Source organism: Neovison vison, chromosome 6 (assembly GCF_020171115.1).
Source record: "Neovison vison isolate M4711 chromosome 6, ASM_NN_V1, whole genome shotgun sequence".
Classification (NCBI taxonomy): Eukaryota; Metazoa; Chordata; class Mammalia; order Carnivora; family Mustelidae; genus Neogale; species Neogale vison.
The window spans coordinates 54,721,264-54,739,286 of record NC_058096.1 but is presented as its reverse complement, the minus strand read 5'-3'; positions in this window follow the sequence as shown (position 1 = coordinate 54,739,286).

Below are 18,023 nucleotides of genomic sequence, written 5' to 3'. Positions count from 1 at the left end.
GCTCTCTCATAAAAAAAAAGTTGGTCTCATTTAGATTGCAAGAACCACATAGAAATGAAATATTTTCCTGGCTTATAATGATGGTTCAGTAAGAATCTGTACCATTAAGTCACCCAGTTAACTAAAAAAATTCAACTGAATATCATACATAATTTTAAAGTTTTAGGTGTTAGATTGTTAGACACTTCCAAAGAACCACTGGTCATTTATCAGAGATCTGAACTTCCCAGGACTGGTGTTGGAAGATGAAAGAAGGGGCACCATTGTGAATAGAAACAAAATATACTGAAAATACTGCCTAACTTCTGATTTCTGGGTCACCAGAGATATTCTAACATGTCAGTAACAGTCTAACAGTCTGTTGAAGAATGAATGGAAGTTTTCTCCTATCTTTCTTGACCTCTCCAAAAACAGGTATTTGATTAATCAATTTAAAAGTCTGACATGGTTTGCCTCCCCCTCCAATTTCCCCCAGCTCACTTCTCTTTTCCATCTCCCAATGTCTTCTGTGTTATTCCTTATGCTCCACAAGTAAGTGAAACCATGTGACTATCGACTCTCTCTGCTTGACTTATTTCAGTCAGCACTCTGAGAAACAAACTGAGGGTTTTGGGGTGGAGTGGGGTGACCCTGGTGGTGGGTATTATGGAGGGCACCTATTGCATGGAGCACTGGGTGTGGTGCATAAACAATGAATTTTGGAACATGGAGAAAAAAATAAAATAAAAGTCTGACATTCTCAGCTTTTCCTAAAACCAAATTTCTGGAAACATAACTCTACCAGTAATTGATTGCTATAAGAAGTATGTTTATTCCTCAGAAATGATCCTGTGTGAATGCTTTGAGACTCCATTTCAGTTCTCCTCTGTGTGTGTGAGTGTCTCTTCATCTCTGTCATATTCTATGTTCTCATTTACAAATGGGGAAAATAACTTTACTATAGAAGATAGCAGGGGGAGCTAACATGAAGCAAGAATGACTGGTTTTGTTCTCCCCCTCAGCCCCCTCCCACTCCCCACCCCCCATACCGTGCTGGGGCAGACTGCTTCTTTGAGGAAGTATCCCTGCAGTTCTGCTGAGGGCAGCCAGTCACACAATCACATACCCAGTGCCCTGGCCACAGACAACCAGCCTGACTAGGCCAATGACTGTGGTTGCCCTGAACTGACCAGCGGGCGGCAAGGGGTCTAGACCAAGGTAGGTGTTGTCCTTTTCTAGAAAGTTCTAAGCAGAATTTGGGAAACAAAAGGTATCTTTCCTCTGTGTTCAGGAGCTGTGAAAATGTGGCCACGTTCCCTGCCACATGAAGGAACTGAGAGGGCAGTGCCATCATGCAGTGTTGAGTACAATGAGGTACTCAATGAGGGGCCCTCATTCCTATTGCTCTTTCTTTGATTCTGGGGCAAAATCCAGGATCCTTAGGAAATAGTCTTCACTCAAAAGGATGTGAGTTGGGTGTGATGAAAAAATAATGATACTGTTATGCTGAAAATAAATAAATGAAAAAAAAAAGATTGCTTCTGAATGGAAAATGCTTAAAACCAGAAGCATATATTAATATTTTATGAAATAAATAATATAGAAGATGTAAAAAAAAAAAGGATTTTAGTTGTGTTTTTCTAATACAATTAGCTATGTTTTAAAAAAATGATATTTATTTTTTCAAAACATTACAGAAAGTGGTTACTTTTTAGAGATAAGCCACCTGTTTCTACCTTACATGGACCATGGATGAACAGATTCATATGCTAGGGAGTTTCATTCTTGCTAGGTTAATTTATGTAGGTGTCACAGACTTTCAAATAACAGGAAATATCCATAGGTGGCCTCTCCCTAGGGACCTTCATTTCTTATGAGGAGCTCTTGGAAGTCAGCAAGGTCCCAGGGATCTGCAGAGAGTCTAATTGAGTTGGTCACTCTCTCTAAGGCAGCAGCACTGCTGGTCTAGACCAGAATCCTGAGGCCACTCAGAAGTGCACTGAAGGGGAATGACTCATTTACTCCCTTGGCCAAATTAGGGCTATACCAAAATATGCTTTCACAGAAATTTGCAGCATTGATTTTTTCCCCCAAAACTTCTATTTTTGCTAACACATTTATAAACAAAATTTTAATCAGAAAAATTTGACAAGATTTCTGAATTGAAACTGACAGGAATTTCATAATCCTGTTAAAACGTGGAGCTCCACAGTATTTCAGAGAGGAAGCAGGTAATCTCCTGTCTACTTGACAGAGGGATAAAGATGGGCAGAGGGATAGATACTTGTCCCTGGTCACCTGAGTGGTGTCAAAGTATTAGCAAGAACAGTATGTTGAGAAATTAGATGGCATCGAGAGGCATGGCTTTGTCTTGAATTCACGTGCAAGCTCTGAAGTTTTTCCTCTGATAAAAGTAAAATGATTTAAGAAATTCTTTTGAAAGCTGTTACACCTCTGAAATGTGCTGTAATCATATCAGCTTCTGGCATTGGAGCTGACATATTTCAGCTGAAAGTACACTTACACACAGATGTTATTTTAAAAACAACAATCCAGCAATTACCCTGATGTGATCCAACTTCATGCATCACATTCCTGACTACTGAGTAGCAATACTTGGGAGCAAATGTTGCATTTTAACCGATGATATCAATATGGAGTTTCTTTTACAATAAAAGGAAGGCAAGGGATAAAGGCAGCGTATCACTTATAACATTCAAAGCAGGGTCTAGATGTAGAGGTATTTTCCTGCACATTTTAGGTAAAGTTTGACTCTGTGTTGTTTGTTTAGAGTTTAACTGAGTATTTGAAGGACATTGCCTGAGTATTTTTGTTCTTAATCATCATCGGAATAGACCAGTGATGAATTAATTTTATATATGGGAGTGTATTTTCTTCTGTGGACCTCAGATTCATTTTAAAAAACTGTCTTCCATGTAGCATATGCTTTTATTAATGAATCATAATATATTAATAAAATATTAATACATTGTATTTATTCATATAATTCATTGGAAACAATAACTAATCTTTCTTAACTGTAAGACAAAATGAGTTCCAATTATCGAACTAAAAGATTGAGACAAATTTAAGTGGTGAAACAAATGATTTTTGATGAAGAGCAGATAGTAATTTCTATGCACATTGATATAAGTGTCATACAAAGTTGTATTTTCATGTCTGTGTAACTTTATGATTCATGGGCATGCCCTGGAGGTAACTTCCCTAAGAGAATAGTTGTCTCACCATGAGTGGTTTATATGTAAATTTTCCATTATGATATGTAAACAAGTGCTATCCATAGTGTGGCCTGTGGGCCTGTATTGTCTTCATCACTTGGAACTCTTTAGAAATTCAGAGTCTCATTGAACCAGAAACCCTTTTTTTTGGGCAAGGAACTCAGGAATCTATGCCTTAACAATCTTTCTTGGTGATTCAATCTGCACTAATGTTGGAAGACCACTGATGTAGACATTACAGCATTTCAGTTCCTCAGGTATCAGTATTGATTCAGACTTGGTATTCAAGAGCCATCACAGAATCTGAATTTCCCCCTTCTCCCTCATCGATATTTATCACAAATAAATAATCAAATTCCTTTAAGAAACAAGGGGGTCTTACACCAGTTAGAATGGCCAAAATTTTAACAAAACAGGAAACAACATGTGTTGGAGAGGATGTGGAGAAAGGGGAACCCTCTTACACTGTTGGTGGGAATGCAAGTTGGTGCAGCCTCTTTGGAGAACAGTGTGGAGATTCCTCAAGAAATTAAAAATAGAGCTTCCCTATGACCCTGCAATTTCACTCCTGGGTATTTACCCCAAAGACACAGATGTCGTGAAAAGAAGGGCCATCTGTACCCCAATGTTTATAGCAGCAATGGCCACAGTCGCCAAACTATGGAAAGAACCAAGGTGCCCTTCAATGGATGAATGGATAAGGAAGATGTGGTCCATATACACTATGGAGTATTATGCCTCCATCAGAAAGGATGAATGCCCAACTTTTGTAGCAACATGGACGGGACTGGAAGAGATTATGCTGAGTGAAATAAGTCAAGCAGAGAGAGCCAATTATCATATGGTTTCACTTATTTGTGGAGCATAACAAATAGCATGGAGGACAAGGGGCATTAGAGAGGAGTAGGGAATTTGGGTAAATTGGAAGGGGAGGTGAACCATGAGAGACTATGGACTCTGAAAAACAGTCTGAGGGGTTTGAAGTGGCGGATGGGTGGGAGGTTGGGGTACCAGGTGGTGGGTATTATAGAGGGCACAGCTTGCATGGAGCACTGGGTGTGGTGAAAAAATGAATAATTTATTATTCTGAAATTATTTATTTATTTTTCTGAAAATAAATAAATTGGAAAAAAAAAAAAAGAAACAAGGGGGTCGATCAATAGAGTCAAGATGTTGGAGGAGTAGCAAACTGAGATGACATCAGGTCACAGGAATTCAGCTACAGTTATCAAACCATTCTGAACACCTACAATCCCAACAGGATATCAAAGAGAAGAAGAGCAGCAATTCTAGAAACAGAAAATCGACCACTTTCTAAAAGGTAGGATCTGTGGAGAGGTGAATCCGAAGCAACGTGAAGATAGACCATGGGGGGAGAGGCCGGGTCCCAGGAAGTGGTGGAGCAACAGAGCACAAAATCCGAACTTTTTTAGAAGTCTGCACCACTGAGGGACGTCGCTCCAGAGGCTAAGTGGGGTGGAGACCTCACGGAGACATTGTGGTCTCAGGTCCCATGGGGGTCACAGAAGGATCGGGGGTGTCTGAGTGTAGCAGAGTTCGCAGGTATCAGAGCAGGGAAGCTGACTACAGAGATGGAACAGAGGTGTGAGCTCTCAGCTTGGAGTTACCTTAAACTGTGATCCGTAGCACAGTCGAGCCGCTGCTCTTTGAGCAGGGACACACCAGTGGCAGATCTGAGGAGACCCATCTTCCTCTGCTAGAAGAGCAGCACGGCAGGAATCTGCTGGGTTTGGAGACTCCTAATGGTGCTGTGTGCCAGAGACAGAAATGCTTGGTCACAGGCCGGGTGAGCTCAGAGTGTAGCCAGAGACCAGGGAGATGGGAGTGATTGACTGCTTTTCTCCTAGGGTGCAGTGAGGAGTGGGGCCTGGAACTCTCAGATCCTCTGGGCCAGAGATTGGGAGGCTGCCATTTTTATTCCCGCCATCCAGAGCTCTGTGGAAAGCGTTCAGGGAACAAAAGCTCCCAAAAGCAAACCTGAGCATATTACTTAGCCTGGACCCTGGCAAGGGCAGTGCAATTCCGCCTTGGGCAAAGACATTTAAGAATCACTACAATAGGCCCCTCCCCAAGAAGATCAGCAAGAACATCCAGCCAAGACCAAGCTCACTGATCAAGGAGAAGAGCGGAATTTCAGAGGAGAGGAAAGCAAACCATGGAATTCATGGCTTTCTCCCCATGATTCTTTAGTCCTGAAAAGTTAATTAAATTTTTTAAATTTTATTTTTTATTCTAATTTTTTGAGCTTTTCCTCTTTCTTCTTTTAACAAGTTTATCTTAGTAATACTTTTCTTTAAAAAAATCTTTTTTAAACCTTCATTATGATAGTCATATTTTATCCTTCATTGTATCAAACTTTATTTTTTGTATACATATAGGGTTTTTTTCCTTCTAAAAAATTTTGGGATACAATTTCTTCTAATAGATCAAAATATCCCCTAAATCTAGCACAGGGCTTTGTTCTAGTCTCCAGACTGAGAAAATTCTCTCCACTCTCCTTTTCCTTCTTTTTCCAACCAACTTATTGATTCCTTTTTCAGATTTTTAAAAAGTTTTCATCTTTATAGTCATATTCCATCCCTTCATCATGTTTACCCATATATATATATATGTTTTTCTTTCTTTAAAATTTTGAGAGGTAGTTTCTTCTAAGAGACCAAAGTACACCCAAAATCAAGTGGATGGCTGTTATAGTCACCAGGCATACATACATACATATATATATATGTAGATATATCTACATATATATATATGTATGTGTTTAATTTTTTTAAATTTCTTTTTACCCCTTTTCTTCTCCCCCAAATTTGGAGTCTCTTCTGATTTGGTTATTGTACATTTTTCTGGAGTCTTTGCCGTCCTTTTAGTATTTTATTCTCTCCTTCATATATTCTTATCTGGATAAAATGACAAGGTGGAAAAATTCATACACAAAAAAAAAACAAGACACAGTATTGAAGCCTAAGGACCTAATCAACATTGACATTGACATTGGTAATATGTCAGAGCTAGAGTTCAAAATGATTATTCTCAAGATGCTAGCTGGGCTCAAAAAAGGCATGGAAGATATTTGAGAAACCCTGTCTGGAGAAATAAAAGCCCTTTCTGGAGAAATAAAAGAACTAAAATCTAACCAAGCTGAAATGTAAAAAGCTATTGCTTTTTACAAAAGCTATTGCTAATGAGGTGCAATAAATAATAGAGGCTCTAACTGCTAGGATAAATGAGGCAGAAGAGAGAATTAGTGATATATAAGAAAAAATGATGGAGAACAAAGACTCTTAGCAAGAGAGACACAACTACTGGACCACGAGGGGAGAATTTGAGAGATAAGTGATACTGTAAGACAAAACAATATTAGAATAATTGGGATTCCAGAAGAAGAAGAAAGAGAGAGGGGGGCAGAAGGTATATTGGAGCAAATTATAATAGAGAATTTCCCTAATATGGCAAAGGGACCAAACATCAAAACCCAAGAGGCACAGAGAACCCCCCTCAAAATCAATAAAAATAGGTCTACACCCTGTCATCTACTAAGAGTAAAACTTACAAGTCTTAGTGACAAAGAGAAAATTCTGAAACCCACTCGAGACAAGAGGTCTGTAACAGACAATGATAGAAATATTGATTGACAGCAGACTTATCCACAGAGACCTGGCAGGTCAGAAAGAACTGGCATGATATATTCAGAGCACTAAATGAGAAAAATATGCATCCAAGAATACTCTATCCAGCTAGGCTACCATTGAAAAATAGAAGGAGAGATAAAAAGCTTCCAGGACAAACAAAAACAAAAACAATTTGTAAACACCGAACCAGCCCTACAGGAATTATTGAAAGGGGTCCTCTAAGCAAAGAGAGAACCTAAAACTAGTAGACCAGAAAAGAACAGAGACCATATACAGTAACAGTCACCTTATAGGTAATACAATGGCAATAAACTCATATCTTTCAATAGTTACCCTGAATGTAAATGGGCTAAATGCCCCAATCAAAAGACACAGGGTATCAGAATGGATAATAAAACAAGACCCATCAATAGCCTGTCTACAAAAAACTCATTTTAGACCCAAAGACACTTCCAGATTTAAAGTGAGGGGGGGAAAACAATTTACCATGCTAATAAACATCAAAGGAAAGCTGGGATTGCAATCCTTATATCAGATCAATTAGATTTTAAGCCAAAGACTATAATAAGAGATGAGGAAGGACACTATATCATACTTAAAGGGTCTTTCTAACAAGAAGATCTAACAATTTTAAATATCTATGCCCTAACATAGGAGTAGCCAACTATATAAACCACTTAATAACAAAATCAAAGAAACACTTGATGATAATACAATAATAGGAGAAGACTTTAACTCCCCCCTCACTGAAATGGACAGATCTTCTAAGCAAAAGATCAACAGGGAAATAAAGGCCTTGAATGACACACTGGACCAGATGGACATCACAGATATATTCAGAGCATTCCATCCCAAAGCAACAGAATACACAATCTTTTCTAGTGCACATGAACATTCTCCAGAATAGATCACATCCTGGGTCACAAATTAGGTCTCAACTGGTACCAAAAGATTGGGATCATTACCTGCATATTTTCAGACCACAATGCTCTGAAGCTAGAACTCAATCACAAGAGGAAATTTGGAAAGAACCCAAATACATGGAGGCTAAAGAGCATCCTACTAAGGAATGAATGGGTCAACCAGAAAATTAAAGAAGAACTGAAAAAAATACATGGAAGCAAATGATAATGAAAACACAACTGTTCAAAATCTGTGGGACACAACAAAGACAGTTCTGAGAGGAAAGTATATAGCGATACAAGCCTTTGTCAAGAAACGAGAAAGTTCTCAAGTACACAACCTAACCCTATACCTAAGGGAGCTGGAGAAAGAACCACAAAGATAGCCTAAACCCAGCAGGAGAAGAGAAATAATAAATACAAGAGCAGAAATCAATGAAATAGAAACCAAAAACAAACAAACAAACAAAAAAAAAACCAAAAAAGCAATAGAACACATCAACAAAACTAGGAGCTGGTTCTTTGAAAGAATTAATAAGATTGATAAACTCCTGGCCAGATTTATGAAAAAGAAAAGAGAAAGGACCCAAATAAATAAAATCATGAATGAAAGAGGAGAGATCACAACCAACACCAAAGAAATACAAACAATTATAGGAACATATTATGAACAACTATACAGCAGCAAATTTGACAATCTGGAAGAAATGCATGCATTCCTAGAGACATAAACTACCACAACTGAACCAGGAAGAAATAGAATGCCTGAACAGACCCATAACCAGTAAGGAGATTGAAACAGTCATCAAAAATCTCCCAACAAACAAGAGCCCAGGTCCAGACGGCTTCCCAGGGGAATTCTAGCAAACATTTAAAGAAGAATTAATTCCTATTCTCCTGAAACTGTTCTAAAAAATAGAAATGGAAGGAAAACGTCCAAACTCATTTTATGAAGCCAGCGTTACCTTGATCCCAAAACCAGAAAAAGACCCTATCAAAAAAGAGAATTACAGACCAATATCCTTAATGAACACAGATGTGAAAATTCTCACCAAAATACAAGCCAATAGGATCCAACAGTACATTAAAAGGATTATTCACCACGACCAAGTAGGATTTATTCCAGAGCAGCAAGGTGGGTTCGACATCTGCAAATCAATCAGTGTGATACAATACATTAATAAAACAACTAACAAGAACCATATGATACTTTCAGTAGATGCTGAAAAAGCATTTGCCAAAGTACAGCATCCTTTCTTGATCAAAACTCTTCAAAATGTAGGGATAGAGGGTACATACCTCAGTATCATCAAAGCCATCCAAGAGAAATCCACAATGAATATCATTCTCAATGAAGAAAAACTGTGAGTTTTTCTGCTAAGGTCAGGAACACTGCATGGATGTCCATTATCACCACTGCTATTCAGTATAGTACTAGAAGTCCTAGCCTCAGCAGTCAGACAACAAAAAGAAACTAAAGGCATCCAAATCGGCAAAGAAGACGTCAAACTGTCACTCTTTGCAGATGATCTGATATTTTATCTGGAAAACCCAAAGGACTCCACTCCAAATCTGCTAGAACTTGTACAGGAATTCAGTAAAGTGTCAGGATATAAAATCAATGCACATAAATCACACCAACAACAAGACAGAAAAAAAGAGAAATTAAGGAGTCGATCCCATTTACAATTGCACCCAAAACCACAAGATACCTAGGAATAAACCTAACCAAAGTGACAAAGAATCTGTACTCAGAAAACTATAAAGTACTCATGAAAGAAATTGAGGAAGACACAAAGAAATGGAAAAATGTTCCATGTTCATGGATTGGAAGAACAAATACTGTGAAAATGTCTATGCTACCTAAAGCAATCTACATGTTTAGTGCAATCCCTATCAAAATACCATCAATTTTTTTCAGATAAATGGAACAAATAATCCTAAAATTTATATGGAACCAGAAAAAACCTCAAATAGCCAGAGGAGTGTTGAAAAAGAATGCCAAAGTTTGTGGCATCACAATTCCATACTTCAAATTTGGTTACAAAGCTGTCATCATCAAGACAGTATGGTACTGGCACAAAAACAGACACATAGTTCAATGGAACAGAATAGAGAGCCCAGAAACAGACCCTCAACTCTATGTCAACTAATCTTTGACAAAGCAGGGAAGAATGTCCAATGGAAAAAAGACAGTCTCTTCAACAAATAGTGTTAGGAAAATTGGACAGTCACATGCAGAAAAATGAAACTGAACCATTTCCTTACACTACACACAAAAATAGACTCAAAATGGATGAAAGACTTCAATGTGAGAGAGGAATCCATCAAAATCCTTGAGGAGAATACAGGCCGCAACCTTTTCGATCTCAGCCGCAGCAACTTCTTCCTAGCCAAAGGCAAGGGAAGCAAGGGGGAAAATGAACCATTGGGACCTCATCAAGATCAAAAGCTTTTGCACAGCAAAGGAAACAGCCAACAAAACCAAAAGAAAACCAAAAGAATGGGAAAAGATATTTGCAAATGACATACCAAATAAAGGGCTAGTATCCAAAATCTATAAAGAACTTATCAACTCAACACCCAAAGAACAAATAATCCAATCAAGAAATGGGCAGAAGCCATGAACAGACATTTCTGCAAAGAAGACATGCAGATGGCCAACAGACACATGAAAAAGTGTTCCACATCACTTGGGATCACGGAAATACAATTCAAAACCACAATGAGATACCACCTCACACCGGTCAGAATGGCTAAAATTAACAAGTCAGGAAATGACAGATGCTGGCGAAGATGTGGAGAAAGGGGAACCCTCCCACTGTTGGTGGAAATGAAAGCTGGAGCAGCCACTCTGGAAAATAGTATGAAGATTCCTTAAAATTTTGAAAATAGAGCTACCTTATGACCCAGCAATTGCATGACTAACTTTAGGGTAAATACCCTAAAATTACAAATGTAGTGATCTGAAGAGGCACGTGCACCTGAATGTTTATAGCAGCAATGTCCACAGTAGCCAAATTATGGAAAGAACCTAGATGTCCATCAACAGATGAATGGATAAAGAAGAGGTTGTATATATATACAATGGAATACTATGTAGCCATCAAAAGAAATGATCTCTTGCCATTTGCAACCATGTGAATGGAACTAGAGGTTATTATGCTGAGCAAAATAAGTCAATCAGAGAAAGACAATTATCATATGATCTCTCTGATATGAGGAATTTGAGAGGCAAAGTGAGGGGCTTGGGGGGTAAGGAAGCAAAAATGAAACAAGGTGGGATCAGGAGGGAGAGAAACCATAAGAAACTTAATGTTACAAAACAAACTGAGGTTGCTAGGAGGTGGGGGGTATGGAGAGGGTGGTTGGGTTATGGACACTGGGGAGGGTATGTGCTGTGGTGAGTGCTGTGAAATGTGTAAGCCTGAAGATTCACAGACCTGTACCCCTGGGGCAAATAATACATTATATGTTAATAAAAATAATTTGAAAAAAACAAACAAACAAGTGGGTCAATCACTACCTTAATATATCCAAGCTATTTCCTAATGGGAACTGAGTCATCCCTTTAGTTGATGGGTTCTAAGTCTAAGACTGGCTGAATTCTGGCAAGGGTTAGTGACACTTCTGTGGAACTATTTTTTAAAAAATACATTTGTGGAGCTGTCTAACCACAACCATGATAATTTTTGAACATTTTTATCATTCCCTCCCCCAATATCAGTTATGTGAGTCAATCCTTACTCCCATCTCTAGTCCTCAAAACCTCTGATCTGCTTTCTGTCTCTGTACATTTGTTTTTCTTTTGGATATTTTATATAAATGAAATCATACAGCATGTACACTTTTACTCCTAGCTTTTAATTTGCATCATGTTTTTTAGGTTCATCCATTTTGTAGAATATATATTTTTTCCTTTTTATTGCTGAACAGTATTACATTGTATGGATATCACATTTTCTTTATCCATTCACCAGTTGAGGGATATTATGAATAACAGTCCTGAGAAGGTTCATGTACAAACCTTTGTGTGAATGTGTTTCTATTTCTTGTGGGTACCTATGTAGGACCGGAGTTGGTGGGTCTTATGATAAGCTTATATTTGAATTTTTTAAAAAAATTACCCAGCTTATTTCCAAAGAGGTTGCACCATTTTATATTCACAGCAGCATTTGTAGGAAGGTTTGGATGTCTCTACATTTTTACCTACACTTGGTAAAGTCTGTATTTTTGATTGTCATTATTATAGTGGGTTTGCATTTCACTAATAACTAATGATCTTGAGCACTTTTTAATATAGTTACAGCTATTTGGATGGGTGGGGTTTTTTTGGGTAAAATGTCTATTCAAGCTTGTTTTTCTGTTTGGTTGTGTATCTTCTTATTGAATTGTAAGAGTTCTTTAAATAGTTTTAAATCAATCCTTTAACAGATGTATGATTTGGAAATATTTCCTATCAGGTAGATTATCTCTTCATTTTCTTTTTTTTTTTTTTTTAAGATTTTTATTTATTTATTTGACAGACAGAGATAACAAGTAAGCAGAGAGAGAGAGAAAAGCAGGTTCCCTGCTGAGCAGAGAGCCCGCTATGGGGCTCGATCCCAGGACCCTGGGATCATGAGGCTTTAACCCACTGAGCTGAAGGCAGAGGCTTTAACCCACTAAGCCACCCAGGCTCCCTCTCTTCATTTTCTTAATGGTATAGTTGAGCACAAAAGTTTTTGAATTTTGATGAATTCCAATTCATCGAGGGTTTTTTAGTGGTCATTTTAACTTTTGATTATTGTGCCATATCTGAGAACTTTTTGCTTAAACAATGTTACAGAAATGTTTCTCTTATGTTTTCTTCTAGAAAATTTATAGTTTTAGCCCTTTATGCCTGTGATCCATTTTTGAGTTATTTATATGGGACCTAGCTAATTGACTTAATTAACAGTGTTAGTAAAGGGTTTCTATTTGTGTTTATAGACATTAAATTGTCCCAGTACCATTTATTGAGAAGAATAGATTTTCCCCATTAAATTGTTTTGGCCCTTTTCTCAAACAACTATTAAATACAAAGGTAAGGATTCTTTCTGGATTCTCAATTCTGTCCCATTGATCTTTATACCTCTATTTAGCCAATACCACATTATCCTGATTATTGTAACTTTATAATAAATTTTGAAATCAGGTAGTGTAAGACCTCCAACTTTGTTCTTTTTTCAAACTTGTTTTGGCTAGTCACATTGTCAGCAGAACTTCAAATCATTTTAGAAGAATGTTAAATATGGGATATAACCAGATGATGACTCAATATGAAATATTTTATAGATTTATCAGCTGGAATAGACACATAAGGGCTCCTTTTAGCAGCAGGGAACCTAACAAATGACATAGAACAGTAATTTCTGATTTTTAACTTATGCTAATTTTTTTTCACAAAGCCTGAGAAAATTATGAGAACTCAAAGGCTTGCATATGATTGATAGTTTGAATAAATACTTTTCTTTAATCTTTATGTGTATCTCTACTGACCAGGATTTCTTTGGATACAATTATAAGTATATGTGCAATCGCATAACAATATTAATCAAGACTTCTTGTTGAACTAATTATCTTTGACAGCTTCTCTGTTTAGTCCAATATCACTTTTTGCCATTGTGTTTGTTATCTGGTTTCATCAATAAATTCTAAAAAAAAAGAAAAATACTTCTTCATTTGTACAATTTGGCTGTGGAGAGGTTTTTATAGACTACTTTTATTCAAGTTATGTCAGACAAATAGCAGAGATTTTCTGACTATAAAATGTTAGTGGATTCAACAGTCTGCCGAGAATTGTATTGACTTTGTCATTCTCTGAATAATAATTACTGCTTTACTTTCTGTTCATATCTATAGTTCTAAAATGAACTCTGTTATTTGACAGAGGCACTGTATCAATCATTTCACTTACTTTTTCCCCAATCATTGCTTTTCCTTTTTTTTTTTTTTTCCCCCAGTAGGATTCCTCATGTTTCACAAGTTATTTCAAAACACCACAAAGCTTTTGTATTCTTACCCTTATTACACAGCACGTTAGTTTTTGGATGCTTGACTGTCCTTCTATTTTGCTTCAGAAATTTTGACAAGTTTCTCATAGTGTTCTTTGAATGTGTCAAAATGATACCAGTGTTCCTAAACTCAACACATAATGAAATAGAGTCACTCACAGTTGGCAGAGAAATTCCAAATTTCAAACAATTTTGATATTTTTGTATTATTTTGTGTTTTTTTTGTTGAAGCTAGTATTTCTATAACATTAAAAAGGTGTTAATGTGGTTTTATTACTATCAACACCAGTGCTCATATTTGTTATAAATATCTTCTCCTATTATGCCTAAAAATCTTTTAAAACCTCTTATCCATGATAGTTTAAATTAAAAAACCCAACCCAATCCATTTTATAATTCACAATAATATATATTCATATATATAAAATACATGACATATATATTCATGTAGAATGCATTCTATATAAATATATATCATATATATGAATAATACATATTCAATATATATTCATATAGTAAGCTATGATTGACTTTCAGAAATGGTGAATTAATACTTTAGTAAGAAATACATGATGATGAACATGGAAATTTGATATATGAGAAACTCTACCAGACATCTGTACATTCATGCCATCATTACATCCAAAGAAGAAATTTTGATTATTGAAGGCTTGACCCATTCATAAATTTGCCTGTGTAACCAGACTCAGTCTGTGCGAAATGAATTACTATAAGACTACCTTTTTTGGTCTTATTCTAAGTAATAATACTTATAAAAATAAGAGTATTCTGCTAGTTAATTTCTTTCTTGATAGATGTTTAAAATATATAGCTATGAAAATGTTAGAAACATGTAACTGGTAAAATGTTTAAATGTTAACAAAATCATCTTGTGGACCAATAGTGATATATGTGGCATGCTTTGGGAGACATTGGCTTATCCTTGAGGCAGGGCCTGAATCATTTAACAAACCCACTATTTCCTACACTGTGCCAGTCAAAGATAGATATAAACTGTTATGAAAAATAGCTGTCAGTATTCTTGATTCCTACTTCTGAATCTAACTTTTTAATGAACAGTTGGGATTATTAATAGATGAAAAAGGCAAAGAAAAATTTAGATAATAGAAACCTCCTCCACTCCTTCTAAAAGCAACTAGGGTGATAAAACAAAACAAAAAAATATAACTGAATACATCTGGGTTCCAGTCCAGATTTTTTGGCTGAAAGCTCTTAGGTAACATAAACATTATGTATATGATAGCCTCCTGTGTATATTAAAAATAATTATTCCTCCCTTGTAAGATTCTTGCAAGATATTAATGAGATACCAAATGTGGCATGCTTGGCACAGGGCTTAGTGCATAGTAGATGTTCAAAATATTAAAAATACATTTTTTCCCTCTTTCTGAGCTAAGAATAACTTCCATACTTTTTTTGTGCTACTGTACAAAGTAAACTATGTTGTTTGTAAAAATTTTTTAAGCTGCCTCTCTATCAAGAGTAAACAAGATTTTCTTTGAAAATTACAAAGGCACCAACAAATCTAAAAAGACAAATAATGGAAAAATTTAAACATTTCCAAAGTAGAATGCTTTTGTAACAGAGTCAGCATGGCCTAATAATGTGCTCTAAATGTTGGATGCTTTGAGATCTTCAGATGAAAGACTCTGTTGAAATAAGGTATTATTACTGTTAATTTTACTAAGCCTAGCCAAATAGAATTTTTAAAATTACAGAATTGAGACATGTATCTCAGCCTTCCTATCACATTATCCCTTAGAATATGCACAAAATCTCCAAATGGATCAGTAAGCCTGAATCACAATATACAAAATTACTACCTCAATTACAAAAGTACAGTATTGTATTCCCTAACTGGTGAACCTAGAATTAAATAATACTTTGCTGAGAAAAGAAGATGAAATTTGTTTAGACAAATTGATATTTAAACAAAAGACTTGTTACTATAGAATACATAAAGTTAATATGGTATCTCATTTTTTATATCATTGTTATTCTTATTACTTTTCTCTCCAAGAAAAAAGTCAAAGTTTATTTGTGTTAGGAATTCTGGAATAAATTTCAATAACATGTGATTTAGTTTAGTGATTTTTTTTTTTCCGCTGAGAGAAAGCTGCTGGAACAGTGGGTGATTTTTCTAAATCCATCCTTCCTCCCTGGTTTATGTGGTTTTTTCACTCAACACAGATATTATAGGACAAGCCCAGAGCAAAGGACCATGACCTTAAAGTTTTAGGAATATAAGAAACCAATGAAAACCCTAATGCCATTCAAAGACCATTGGTTTTGGTAGGCATTGATGATGTGAAATAACACAAAACATGTCTTCTATGTGTTTTTGTGGAATAGTGAGTCAGATGAAGTTATGTTTGATTCAGACCATGAATCTTTTGACTGGGCCATTCAAAGTGACTGTAAAAACTGAAATGGATTTGGCAGACACATTTATTTTCTTTTTAAAGAAATCTTTCTAAATTTTGAAATTTTAAAAAATGCATATTTCTTAGTACAAAAGCAACATGTTTTCATTGTATAAAAACTAGACAAGAGATAAAAAATATATTTTGTATTCTATGTTGAACATTATTTTTGTATAAATTTTAATTTGTCTTAAGAAGGCTTATGTTTTAGTCTTATCTTTTCCTCTCTATGAACACCATTTAATTCTTATGAAAAAATACACTATTCTAGTTATTATTATTGGGATCATCATTTTGCATTATATTTAAGATCTACTGATACAAGAAACAAGAAAAAAAGATTTAAAAATATACAAATAAAACCCCACTAATAACCTCACTATCTAGCTATAATCACTATTAACATGTTAGGTATATAGTCTTCTAGGATTTTCTGAATTTTTATTTTTATTAAAAAAATTTTTTTAGGGGTGCCTGGGTGGCTCAGTGGCTTAAAGCCTCTGCCTTCTGCTTGGGTCATGATTCCAGGGTCCTTCCTCGACCCCACCATCCTCTCTCCATAACTATTTCACATTTTTCATGCAGTGTAGGATAAATATTCAAATTCTGGCTCTCCCACCTTCTAGGTGTATCAATTTAGGGAAGTATTTGAACTTTCTGAGTCTCAATTCCTTCATCTATAAAATGAGAATGTTAGTGGCATATACCTTATAGATTGTTGTGAGGATTAAATTAGTTAACATGTGTGACACCATCAATAAATGCAATTTCTATCATAATTGTGATCTAGAGAATTTTATTTATTCCTTTCAGATCTCCAGCACTCTGGAGAGCACAAAGGAAGCAGGTGACAGTTCTTTCTCTTTAGGATTTTATAATATGCTTGGGAAGAGAAGACAAACATATGGAGACTTATTTTCTGAGCCAAAAATAAATCCAAGAAATGTAATAGCTGACATTGTATTTATGCTGACAGTGAGTACAATATGTGAGATTTGTCCTCTTCTAGGAGAGCACAAATACTCAAGCTCCTGTCTCTTTCTCTTCTCTTTCTTAGTTTCTATCAAATAGAGGAGTTATTAATCTGATTCATTAGATTCAAGGACTCTGATTGCTCATGCTTATTAGTAATCTGTGACCAGCATGCATTACATGCATGTGTCCCATACATGTGCTCATTCTACCTTTGCTTCAGAAGTAGTAAGTTGTTTCTTGGGATGAGCCCTGCTCACACATTGTCCTCAGCTGCCTTTTTTTTTTTTTTTTTTTTTAGGGCAACTCCCACAAGATCAGATCTGTTGACCTGAACTTTCTTTCTTTCTTCTTCTTCTTTTTTTTTTTTTTTTTAAGATTTTATTTATTTGACAGACAGAGATGGCAAGTAGGCAGAGAGGCAGGCAGAGAGAGAGGAGGAGGAAGCAGGCTCCCCGCTGAGCAGAGAGCCCAACATAGGGCTCGATCCCAGGACCCTGGGATGAGGGCCTGAGCGAAAGCAGAGGCTTTAACCCACTGAGCCACCCAGGCGCCCCCTTTCTTCTTCTTTTGTATACGTTTTATAGAGTTCACTTTTTTAGTCTCTGTTCCATATGGCTTATGAGAAAGGGGTCTTTCAAAGTCCATTTTACAAGATTTCAGTTTGGAGGTTCAGGCTATAGGGAGGCAAACCCAGATATGCGGAGCTGTCCGATTTAGGTTTTATTTTTTTAATTTTTAAGATTTGTATTGTGTTATGTTAATTACCGTACAATACATCATTAATTTTTGATGTAGTGTT